The sequence below is a fragment of the Sarcophilus harrisii genome, chromosome 1, assembly GCF_902635505.1.
Source record: "Sarcophilus harrisii chromosome 1, mSarHar1.11, whole genome shotgun sequence".
NCBI lineage: Eukaryota > Metazoa > Chordata > Mammalia > Dasyuromorphia > Dasyuridae > Sarcophilus > Sarcophilus harrisii.
This window is the reverse complement of record NC_045426.1, coordinates 42,114,476-42,127,090: the sequence shown is the minus strand read 5'-3', so window position 1 is coordinate 42,127,090 and position 12,615 is coordinate 42,114,476. Positions and strand designations below refer to the sequence as shown.

The following is a 12,615-nucleotide window of genomic DNA, read 5'->3' as shown; positions in this document are numbered from 1 at the left end:
CAGTGTTCTATCCATTATACCATTAGGCGGGAAAGAATTACAACAGAGACAAAAGACATCAATTAGGAATAAATGTGACTTGTGGGGCTCAAAAAAGAAAAATAATCTAAAATAAAATAAGGCATTTAAACATAAGGTTTTGGCAGAAAAATGATGAAGATCAGGCTTTTAACTTCATTGTAAAAGGAATGAGGTTGAAAGAAGCAAAGGCTATGAGAGAGTGAGGGAGTAGGAACCATGATGGTGTAAATGGAAGTCAAATGCAATGGCCAGTATTCCAGCTGCTCATCATTCTCCCTACCTACGGTCCTCCCCTCCCCTTATCCATCCCACTCTTCTGGCCAGAATCTGAGCCTTCCCCATATTTATAAGGAATTCTGCTTCCGAAAAGGAAGCAAACTTGGATCTTTAAGAAAGAGTGTGAAAACTTAATGAGATGACCTGCTTTTTCACTTATGGAAATCTTGAAAGCAGATGCATCTTCTCTTCTCTTAATAACATGTCTTGTACTTTTGTACACACTGATTATAGAACTGCCATGAAACCACAGAAAAAAGCACTTTTTTTTTCTAAATTTTCTATTCCCCAAACTAGGTACCGCCTCTCAGTTCTTCAAATGGATGTAAAAAATAGAAAACAATTTTAACCTTTTAGATTAAATCAGAGCCAGATGATGGAAACATTAATAAACTTGCTTTCATCTTAGTCAGATTCTCTGTTTAACCCAGAGACCACTTTCTTTTGAACAGTATTTTGCAATTTGATCGTCCATGACAGGGAAATTCAATCATGGATTGGTGGTGCTACTTCTCCAGGGAGGTCTACTACTCTCTCCTGTCTCAAGCATGGAAAGTAAATTCTTGAAAGTGAGGGATAAGTTACTCATGAATTATTCTGACACATGTACCTCCAGTACCAGGGTTTGTAATGCCCCAGATATTCCCCTCAGAGTTTGGGTAGTAGTGTTTGCAGTCCCCTGTGGGTCCATTTCCAAAAGGCAAAGAGATAGATGGTAAAAAATAAAAAAGTCCTAAACATAATAACTAGCCTCTCTGGAAAAGCATAAATTCTCAAGCCAATTTTATACAATAAACCCCAAATATTTGAAACAAAGGATAAGAGTTCTTGGCTTGACGTCCTTCCTTATTTATTTGTGCAATTATCCCTTTTAAATCCATTTCAGCTCCTGAAAATGTGAACAAGGAAAAAAAAAAATAAACAAACAAGTCTGGCTGTAGAGTTAACATTTTATGAACTAAAGAGGTGACATAAAGCATTTCCACTCTCCAGTTGGGAAATGTTCCTCAGCCAGACGACAGATGTAACCCAAAGAGACATTCAAGAGGAATAGATGGATTTTTATTTATGTTTTTCAAAAATATATAACTTTAATAATGCTGGGGAGATGTTCAAAGGCAGCACTGTAGGTAGGTCAGAGATCTATGTTTTTTAATATCTAGTTCCTCTCTACTAAGACTTTTATCACATTAATAGCTAAATCATACTGATTGTAAAACAGCTGAAATGAGACAATTAGTAAAGCCTCTGACAGCCATGAAGAATGAAGCATGTGAAGTTTTCGATGCAGACCAGATGGATATCTTCAATATACTTCTTATTATCAGCTCATGGTAATAAGTTCAATTAAATTGTGTCAGAACTACACAAGGCCCTTTTGAATTAGTGGAGAATAAATTAATTTGTATAACAGTCTTAATGAAGCTAAAGGGTCATGTCATGTTTACATTATTTTTTGTTTATTCTGATCAGCTAATTTTAGTAAATGAAACTGGTTTCAATCTCTCTTACCCTTATCTTTTTTTTTTTAATAGAAAAGCATGTCATACAAGTTTTGAACAGGTTAAGAGGACACATTTCTCCCAAACTACAAGAGTTTTAGATTTATACGTAATATAAAGAGACAGCCAAACATAAAACTTCTTAACTTTGCTATAATGGAATGGGCTTCCTCAGAAGGAATTGGGGCTTTCTCATTTGGGGCCTTTGTAGAAAGGTTGGCTGCTTTCTTATGGCATACCATAGTAGGGAGTCTTGTTCAAACATGAGTGGATTTAGAGACTTTTAAAATTCCCCACCAACTCTGAGGGGCTGTAAAAAAAAAATTAGCACACCTGAAAATGAGGTGGGCTTTGATTATGGCACTGGTTCTCAAACTTTTGTTCTCAATATCTTCATACAATTAAAAATTTGGAAGATTTGTCCAAAGAGTTTTTATTTATGTGGGTTATATTTATAGATATTTATTATATCAGAAAGAAAAGGGAATTAGTAGATCTTCTGAAAGGGTTTCAGAAAGGATTCTCTGGACCATACTTTGGAAACCTCTGTTCTACAGGACTCCAGAATATCTGTTTAAAAACATTTGAAAAAAAAAAGGAAAATTGAATCAAGGGAGCAAATATTTGCCTTTTTTTTTTCTGAAGCAATTGGGGTTAAGTGACTTGCTCAGAGTCACATAGCTAGGAAGTGTTAAGTGAGACCAGATTTGAACTCAGGTCCTCCTGACTTCAGGGCCAGTGCTCTATCACCTAGCTACCCTGGGAGCAAATATTTGACCTATGTGATTATCAGTGACAAATATCTGAGGATAGGAAAACATCTGATTACTCATTTTTAAACATCTAGCACTTTGCATTAGAACTAGCAAATAAGAAGATAAAACTTTTATTGCTATTGTAACAAAATAGTTTCCTTATTGAAATTAGCAGTAGCATAGATGAAAGGATTTTCATTTGTTTTTTTCAGTCATACATATTTTCTTAAGGAGGTAAGGGTTTACCAAAGAAGAAGTACCACTACATCCTTGTTTCACATCATTGTTATGTTAAAGTAAAGCAAAACTTTTTGGTAATATTTTGTGATTTACAAGTTCCTCATTTCATCCCCAAATTAAAAATTAACTGAAAGTATTGATAGTAAGCCTGGATGTTATAACCTGAAACAGAAAAAATTAAGATAAACTTTATGATTGATGATGGCCTTTATGATTTATATTCCAACATTAATGGAAGGTTTAAATCATATCCATTATTCTCTTAGGTCAACAATAGAATGCAAAGGAGTTCTGATGTACTGACTACTCAGGGCCTGAGGTACATGTCTAACTAAGAAAGAGACTCTAAGTATTTTTTGTTGCTCTTTGAAAATGGAAAGAGGGAGAAACAGCATTATCTGAATTTCCTTTGAGTCTGTACTTGTAGACTTCACTAGGGCCAGCTTGGTCGACCTTATAAGATCTAAGATGACCTCATGTTGAAATGTTAGAGCTGTAGCAGCACTACCAAGGGACCACTCATAATTAACACTTAGCACTTCTATCAACAAACTTTTCTTCCCTACCATAGATGCCTTGGGTCAAAATTCAAGTTAATCCTATTAGAAGGGCCTTTAATTATAGCCTAGAAATAATTGGTTCCAGTGGAAGAAGTCTAATTAGGTTGGAATGTATTCCGTTGTAATGACCCAATGTTAAAAGCTTTTGTTGTGGGTTAGCAGCCAAACGTCACTGTTGGTTACAGTTTTCTGATTGATCCCCAGTCAAATCAGGAGACAGTGTTGAATAATTTTGCATACAAGATGTAGGATAGTTAAAACTACTTTTGAAAGACAGTCCAATTGAGGAAAATCTATGTGATTGTTTAGTTCTTTATGGATGTGAATGTCATCCTTATCCCTCACCCTCAAATTAGAACTGAAGATGTTTGTATAATGTCTGGTTTGAGCATTGTGATTATTTATCCCTCTCTGCCATCAAAATACATTTTTCTTTATTCTATGTATAGCTAAACCTTGACATGGCTATAGACTTTAACATCACACATCACCAAGATGACCTTTGGGGATATACTTGATCATTCTTATAGAAGTTTTTTTTTGGGGGGGCACTGAGAAGCAAGAATGTCTTGCTTCTAAGGCTTTTTCCTCTTGAAATATAGGAACTAGGAACAGCTTTTGTAATGTATAGTGCAAGGATAAATTATGCCATGTGGTTCTTTCCAGCATATTTATCAGGATAGAATGAATATCATAGGCATTTTTATAGTGGAAAAGTTAGCAAAATATTTTTATTCATTCAGTCATCCCTCTAACATTTATTATCACATACTCTATATTTTCATTGTGTTAGTTACCAAAGGGGCTAACGGAAGAATAAGTTATGTCCTTCTTTCAAGAAACCTTCAGTCTAGTAAGGAAGAAAAGGTGTGATGGGGTATGCTATAGCAAACTTTTCCTGAAAGCTATTGTTCATTTTCAAGTATGGGTATTTATACCTTGGAAATCAGCAAATATTATAAATCAGGGATAAATTTGTCATTTTAGTGTTTGTTTAAGCTTAAGAAAGTTATGGAGAGAATGTTAATGCAGATTAGACATGTGTCATGCATACATTTCTATTTTCAGATAACTGATAGTTAATCAGTAGTGGAAATCTTTAATAATGACCTTTGAATGGGGTCTCAAAAGATGGTAAGATATCAATTGATGAACATTGGGGGACAGCATTTTAGGCCAAGGACATGGTATGCATAAAAGCATGGATACAAAAAAATTCCACAAGACATTTCTGGAAATGGTGAGTAATCTAGTTTGGCAAATGCATAAGAAGGGCAGAAGAAGCTGATTATGGGAATGCTGGAGTCATTAGCAGAAACAGGGAGATAAGGAGTAAATGAGTAAAAGGGGAATAAGATGCCAGGGTTTTTACCCAAGTAAAAATATCCAGTAGAGAGGTGGTGTTGTATATCTGGATCTCAGGGTTGGAAATAGAAATTTGGGAGTTATAAACAGAAATGATAGCTGAAATCTTAAAAGTAAGAGAAATTAGGAAGGGAGAAAGTGTTCAGAGGAAAAAGATTGCTGAGGAGTGAGCCTATACAGGTCAATACTTCCCTATTGCTTCTAGGATCAAATACAAACTCTTCTCTTGGGTATTTATGGCCCTTTACAACTTGATTCTAACCTACCTTTCTGGGCTCATTACACATCATTCCTCTTTGCACACACTCTATATTCCAGTCAAGTTGGTCTTTTGCTCTTCTTCACGTACAACATTTCATCTTCCACTTTCATGCAATCGCATAGTCTCTCCTATATAGTATTTCACTCTCTCTTCATTTCTGCCTCTCAGAATTCTAGTTGCTTTTACAATTCAGCTTACAATTTGCCACTTGCTAAGGTTCTACCAGTCACCATTTTGATAGTGTTGTCTTCCAAAATAATTTTATATCTATTTATATCTATTTGCTTCTATGTTCACATATTGATTTTTTTCCCTACAATCAACATAAACTTCTTAGGGCAAGGGATTGAATTATTTTGGTCTCTATCTCCAGCACTTATCCTGGCTAGTCAGAGATTAAGAAATGATTGTTGAATGGACTTGAGTTTGGTTCTTTTCCATTCTGTAATTATTTACTAAGTACAGCATTATGAAAGACTTGTTATTGAATCATTTTCAATCTTGACTAACTCTTTACAATCCCTTTGGGGTTTTCTGGGCAAAGAAATTGGAGTGGTTTACCCTTTCCTTCTCTAGCTCATTTTACAGATGAAAAAACTGAGGTAAGTTAAGCTAGGTGGCTTGCTCAGGGCCACATAGCAAGAAGTCATATTAAAACTCAGGAAGATAAATCTTCTAATTTCAGGGCTGGTACTCTGTGGACTACGGCACCACTTAGAGTCTACTCTTTTCTATCCTATCCATGTTCTTTGAGCAGCTCAATTAATTTTTCTTACTTCCATTTCTTCATTTATAAAATGAGGGGACTGAAGGAGGAGCCAAGACAGCAGAGAATAGACAGGTCTTTGTCTAAGTTCTTCCTGGCTTCCCTCAGATCAACACCAGATCAAGTCTCAGAACAGGTTTTGAAGTGACAGAACCCACAAATATTTGGAGTGCAACAAATTTACAGCAGAAAATACTTTGGAAGAACTTCAGGAAAGGGCTGTCTCAATCAGGTGAGGGAGAAGGCATCCAGCACAAGACTCAGGACTGAAGGGCTTCCACAAGCTGGGGTAATCTATTAGAGGGAAGCTCCTAGCCAAAATACAGCAACATTGGCTACTCTTTCCTGGTTCAGTAGCCAATGGATCAGCAGGCTAACTGTGAAACCTCCAACACAACTACAGAAGGCAAATAGTGAGTCCCTGAATATATAATATAGTATAATGTGGAATTTGACCACACCTACCCAAAATAAGTCCCACCAGTCCCAGGGCAGCCCTCTAGAGGAAACTTGGGACAATCTCCTCTTATGCCCTAAGAGCACACCTAAACCCTTAAAAATGAGCCAAAAAAGCCAAAAAAGCCAAAAAAAAAAAAGTTCTGACCATAGATAGCTTTTATGGAGACAGGGAAGAACAGACTTCAAAACCTGAGGACACTAAAGGCAAAATGTCTCCTCATGAATCCTGAAAGGGTGAATTAGTCTTCATCTCAAAAGGCTCTCTCAGAAGGATTCAAAAAGGATCCAAAAAGGATCTTAAAAGAGAGTTAAAAGAAAAACGGGGAAAGAAAATGAGGGGTCTGGAAAAAAATCTAAAGAACAAAACAAGTAATTTAAAACTTCATTTCGCCAAATGCAAAGGGAGATAAAAAAGTTAACTAAGAAAAAATAATTCACTAAAAATTAGAATTGAATAAATGAAAGTGAATGACTCAATGAGGCATCAAGAATCAGTCAAACAAACCCCCCCCCCCAAAAATAGAAGAAAATGTAAAATACCTCATTAGAAAAATGTCTGGCCTGGAAAATATATCCAGGACAGATAATCTAAGAGTTACTGGACTACCTGAAAACCACAATGAAAAAAAGCCTGGACAACATCTTTCAAGAAATCATTAAGGAAAACTGCTCTAATGTCCTAAAACCGGAAGGTAAAATAGCTATTGAAAGAATCTACCATCACCTCTTGAAAGAAACTCCAAGGAATATTATAGCCAAATTCCAGAATTATCAGATCATGGAGAAAATACTGCATCAGAAAGAGAAAACTCAAATATAGAGGAGCCACAATCATGATTACCTATTACCTTCCACTTTTTAAAACATCAAAGGGCCTGAAATATGATATTCCTGAGTGAATAAGAGTTTGGACTGAAGCCAAGAATCAATTAACTAGCAAAATTAAGCAACATTTTTCAAGGAAAAACATGGACATTCAATGACATTAGGGAGTTTTCAATTATTTCAGAGCTGAATAGAAAATTTGATCTTCAAATACAGAACCCAGGAGAAGCATAAGAAGCTAAAAAAGGAAGAGAAAATAACTATATTTTTTGAAGTTAAAATGTTTATTTCCCTATATGGGTTTAACTATTAAGAAATGTATCTTTGTTAGGGGTATGCATAGAGATTGTAGGCATAATTTGACTTTACTATGATGATATAAAAAAAAAAAACTAGGGGTAGAAAAGGGATGCTACTGGAATAAGTAGCAAAGGGAAGTATAATAGGGCAAATTACATCATATGAAGAGACAAAAAAGACCTATTATAGTTGAGGGAAAGAAAGGAGGGGGTTAAGCATTGAATGAACCTTCATCTCATCAGATTTGATGTAAAAAGAAAATATAAAACATATTTACTTTACTATAGAAACTTATCTCTCCCTATAAGGAAGTAGGAGAAGAAAGGACAAAGGAAAAGGGGAGATAATAGAAAGGAAAACAGAAGTAGAAGGGGAAAAGGATGAGAAAGGTGGTAAGAGCTGTAAAAGGGGATGGTATATTAAGGGAGGTGGTGGTCAGATGAGGTGGTGGTCAGAAGCAAAACACTGGTGAGGAGGGAAACGCAGAAAGTAAAGAGAAAAGAATAATTTAGGGAAAACAGATGGCAGGAAACACAGAGTTAGTAATTTTAACTTTGAATGTGAATGGGATGAACTCTCCTATAAAATGGAAGTGGAGAGCATATTGGATTAAAAGCCAGAAATCTACAATATGTTACTCACAAAAAACACATGTAAAGTAGTGTGTTAAATACAGAGTAAAGATAAAAGGCTGGAGCAGAATCTATTATGCTTTAGTTGAAGTAAAAAAAAGCAGGGATAATGATCCTGATCTCAGATAATGCAAAAGGAAAAAAAATAGATCTAATTAAAAGAGGTAAGGAAGGAAACTATATCTTGCTAAAGGCTACCATAAATAATGAAGTAATATTTATACTAAATATATTCACATCAAGTGGTGTTGAATGCATGTTTCTAGAGGAGAAATTAAAAGAGCTACAAGAAGAAATAGACAGAAAACTATACTAATGGGGGATCTCAATCTTGTTCTATCAGGACTAGATAAATTGAACAACAAAATAAACAAGGAAGAACTAAAGAGGTAAATAGAATTTTAGAAAAGTTAGGTATGATAGACCTTTGGAGAAAATTGAACGGAGATAGAAAAGAATTTATTTTTTTCTCAATAGTACATGGAACGTACACAAAATTGTCCATGTATCCAGGAATAAAGACCTCAAAATCAAATGCAGAAAAGCAGAAATAATAAATGCATCTTTTTTTTCAAATTATGATGCAATAAAAATTATATGAAATAAAAAAACTAGGAAAAAATAGACCGAAAATTACTTGGAAACTAATTTAATCTAATGCTAAAGAATGAGTGAGTGAAATAACAAATCACATAAGCAATTGATAATTTCACCCAAGAGAATGACAATAATGAGACAACACACCCAAATTGATGGGATGCAGGCAAAGCAATTCTTAGAAGAAATTTTATATCTCTAGATGCTTACTTGAATAAAAGAGAAAAAGATAGTCAATGAACTGGGCATATAGCTAAAAATGCTAGAAAAAGAATAAATTTAAAATTCCCAATTAAATGCCAAATTGAAATTCTGAAAATAAAAGATGAAATTAGTAAAATTAAAAGTAAAAAAAAAAGCTATTGAAGTGATAAACGAAACTAGGAGTTGGTTTTATGAAAAAACCAATAAATAGATAAACCATTAGTTAATTTGATTACAAAAAAGAAAGAAGAAAATCAAATTGCTAGTATCAAAAATGAAAAGGGTGAGCTAATTACTAACAAAGAGGAAAATAGAGTAATAATTAGGAGCTATTTTGCTGAACTGTATGCCAATAAATCTGATAGTCTAAGTGAAATGGATGAATACTTGCAAAAATACAAATTGCCCAGATTAATAGAGGAGAAAATAAATTACTTAGTCTCATTTTAGAAAAAGAAATTGAACAAGCTATTAATAAACTCCCTAAGAAAAAATCTCTAGAGCCAGATGATTTACAAGTAAATTCTACCAAACATTTAAAGAACAATTAATTACAATATTATGCAAACTACTTGGAAAAATAAGGAAAGAAGGAGTCCTACCAAATTCCTTTTATGACACAAATATAGTGCTGCTGCCTAACCAGGTAGGGTCAAAACAGAGATAGAAAATTATAGACCAATCCCCTAATGAATATTGATGCAAAAATCTTGTATAAAGTATTACCAAAGAGATTACAGCAAGTTATCCTCAAGATAATATACCATGACCAAGTAGGATTTACTAGGAATGCAGGGCTGGTTCAATATTAGGGAAAATAATAGCATAATTGACTATATCAATAACAAAACTAATAGAAATCATATGATTATGTCAATAGATGCAGACAAAGCATTTGGCAAAATTTAACACCCATTCCTATTAAAAAAACATTAGGGAGCATAAGAATAAATGGAGTTTTCCTTAAAATGAGCAGTAGCATCTATCTAAAATCATCAGCAGGTATATGCAATGAGGATAAACTAGAAGTATTCCCAATAAGATCAGGAGTGAAACAAGGCTGCCCACTTTAGTATTCAATACTGTATTAGAAATGTTAGCTTTAGCAATAAGAAAGGAAAAAGAAATTAAAGGAATTAAAGTAGGTAATGAGGAAACCAAATTATCATTATTTGCAGATGATATGATGATATATTTAGAGAATTAATTAAAAGCTACCAAAAACAATTTACAATGTTAGCAAAATTGCAGAGTTCAAAATAAATCCATATAAATCATCAGCATTTTTACATATTACCAACAAAGTAGCAAGAGATACAAAGAGAAATTCCATTTAAAATAACTGTACATAATATATTTGGGAGTCTACCTTCCAGGACAATGTCAGAAACTATATGAACACAATTATAAAACACTTTCTATACAAATAAAGTCAGATCTAAATAATTAGAAGAATATAAAATACTCATAGGTAAACTAAACTAACATAATAAAAATGACAATCCTACCTGAATTAATCGTCTTATTCAGTACCATACAACTCCTAAGAAAGTATTTTATAATGCTAGAAAAATTAAAAACAAAGTTCACCTGGAAGAACAAAAGGTCAAGAATTTCAAGGAAATTAATGGCAAAAAAAGGCAAACAAAGATGGCCTATCTATATCAGAATGAAAATTATATTATAAAGCAATGACCATTAAGTACTGGTTAAGAAATACAATTTTTGATCAGTGGAATGAGTTCGATTCACAAGACACAATAATCATGAATACAGTAAGCTAGAGTTTGATAAACCCAAAGATCCCAGTTTGTAGGATAAGAACTCACTATTTGATAAAAACTGCTGGAAAAATTGGAAAATAGTATGGCAGAAACTAGGCATTGACTAACACCTGGCACCATATACCAAGATTAGGTTGAAATAGATTCATGATTTAGATATAAAGAGTGATGCTAGAAGCAAATTAGAAGAACAAAGCATAGCCTATCTTTCAAATCTGTGGAAAAAGAAGGAATTTGTGTCCAAAGAAGAATTAGTGTACAGTATGAAATATAAAGTGCATAATTTTGATTATAATAAAAAGTTTTGTACAAACAAAACCAATGCAGATAAGATTAGAAGGGAAGCAGAAAACTGGGGGAAAAAACTTTATATCCAAGGATTCTGATAAAGGCCTCATTTCTAAAATACATAGAAAATTGATTCAAATTTATAAGAATACAAGCCATGAACAGACAATTTTCAGACAAAGAAATTAAAACCATTTCTAGTCATATAAAAAAATGCTCTAAATCACTTTTGATCAGAGAAATGCAAATTAAGACAACTCTGAAATATCACCTCACCTCTCAGGTTGGTTAAAATGACAGGAAAAAAATATTGATAAATGTTGGAGAGAATGTGGGGAAGTTGGGACCTTAAAACTTTGTTGGTGTAATTGTGAACTTGTCCGACCATTCTGGAGAACAATTTGGAATTATGCCCAAAGGACCATCAAACAGCACATACTCTTTCAGCCAGCAGTGTTTCTACCAGGCTTATATCCCAAATAGATCTTAAAGGAGGAAAAGGGGCCGACATGTGCAAAAATGTTTGTGGCAGCCCTCTTTGTAGTGGCAAAGAACTGGAAACTGAGTGGATGCCCATCAGCTGGCTGAATAAATTATGGTATTTGAATGTTGTGGAATATTATTGTTCTATAAGAAATGATCAGCGGAATGATTTCAGAGATGCCTGGAGAGACTCACATAAACTGATGCTAAGTGAAATGAGCCAAACCAGGAGATCATTATATACAGCATAACAAGAATATACATGATCAATTCTAGTGGACATGACTCTTCTCAACAACAAGGTGATTTGGGACAATTCCAATGATCTTGTGATGGAGAGAGCCATTTTCACCCAGAGAGGTTTGTAGGAACTAACTGTGGATTACAACATAGCATTTCTACTTTTTGTTGTGGCTTGCTTGCTTGTTTTTTCTCATTGTTTTTCCTTTTTGATCTGATTTTTTCTTTTGAAGCACAATAAATGTGGACATATATATATATATATATGTATTGTTCATGTTGAACATATATTGGATTACTTGCAGCCTAAGGGAGGGGGAGGAAAGGAAGGAAAAAATTTGGAACACAAGGTTTTGCAAGAGTGAATGTTGATAATTATCTTTGCATGTATTTTGGAAATAAAAAGCTATTATTTAAATAAACATGAATGGCCTAGACTGTGATCTCAGAGCTCCTTTCCAGCTCTCAACCTATGAGCCTTTGCATTGTTCACCCAAGTAGGACATGAAACTGCTAGAATAGTTTCTGTCATTTTTATATGGCAGCACTTTCTTTCTATATCAGTACATATATTATCATTAGATGTGACACTATACTCTGCATCCAGTAGGCACTTCACGATTACTGAATGAATGAATGAATGAATGAATGACTTCTAAACCATATCATGTACAGATATAGCAAGGTGTTGTCTTCTGAGTCTATTATTGAAGTCACCTGCTACATGAAATCTGGACTACAAAGACTTTGGGTGTCACACAAGATCTGGCACATTTAGCCCTTGGCATAATGAAAAAGAAAGAAGGGAAAAAAAGAAATTAATATTTATATCTTACATGTAAATTCAGCCTGTGCTCTACATCATTCTTAATAATGTCTACCAGAGTCTTCTCTCTGTAGATGGAACATTTCTTTGTTTAAAGGTCAGATGTTATACTCCAAGTTTGAATTTAGGTCTTTAACTTGAGAATTGTCCTCAATTAAAATTAACCAGAAAATCAATCCTAAAATATGTTATAATTGGCTTGTGGGGGTGAAAAAATCCAGCAGATTTCA

The 12,615-nt window shown here is 34.0% G+C and overlaps 1 protein-coding gene across 5 annotated transcripts in view; it reads right to left on the bottom strand.

Annotated features, from left to right (window-relative positions):
• The window catches only part of CNTN4 (contactin 4), a 1,178,424-nt gene that overhangs the window by 73,355 nt on the left and 1,092,454 nt on the right, over nucleotides 1-12,615 (bottom strand). The window lies entirely within an intron of this gene.